Genomic DNA, 595 nt, shown 5'->3' with positions numbered 1-595 from the left:
CTTCTGGCAAGTACAATTCCTCCCCCCCCCTTGTAAGCCAAACCATTCCTGCATGTTAGAGAGGTTTGATTGTCCTTGAACCATTGATCGGGGAGGAGCTCTTGTTTTATTTTCTTTGCCCCAGGGTCATCTTCATCATCATCTCTTCGTGCTGGATAGAGCATCAGCTAGGAAGTTCTTCCCTCCCGGAATGTACTTTAGAGTGAAGTTAAAATTGAACAGGCCCGTTATTTAATTTGATTTTAGAACAGAAACTATTTATTTATTATTGTGGTTTTTAGTATCGCCTGTGTTAAGTCCGGAGAATAATGGCGCTTGAGACGAAGCATTTCTAACAAGTCTTTATTCTCTGCTTCCAATCTACGAACAACCCGAGCAGAGGCACGCAGGCCTCTATTTATACCTTCTGATCCCCAGGCAAATCCAACCAATCACAAGGCGGTCTTTTCCCGCCTTGCGCATGCGCGCAAGGCCGGCGCCACTCAGTCTGGTCCCGGGCAGCTTTTGCAAATGCCCGGGACTCTTGCAACGTCCCGAGCCTGCTTTTGCAGGCTCAGGACACAACACCCCTCCCCCCTAGATGAAATAATACTGC

This window comes from Protobothrops mucrosquamatus, unplaced genomic scaffold (assembly GCF_001527695.2).
Source record: "Protobothrops mucrosquamatus isolate PMUCROS unplaced genomic scaffold, P.Mucros_1.0 scaffold49, whole genome shotgun sequence".
Taxonomy (NCBI): Eukaryota; Metazoa; Chordata; class Lepidosauria; order Squamata; family Viperidae; genus Protobothrops; species Protobothrops mucrosquamatus.
Note: the sequence above shows the minus strand (reverse complement) of the source record.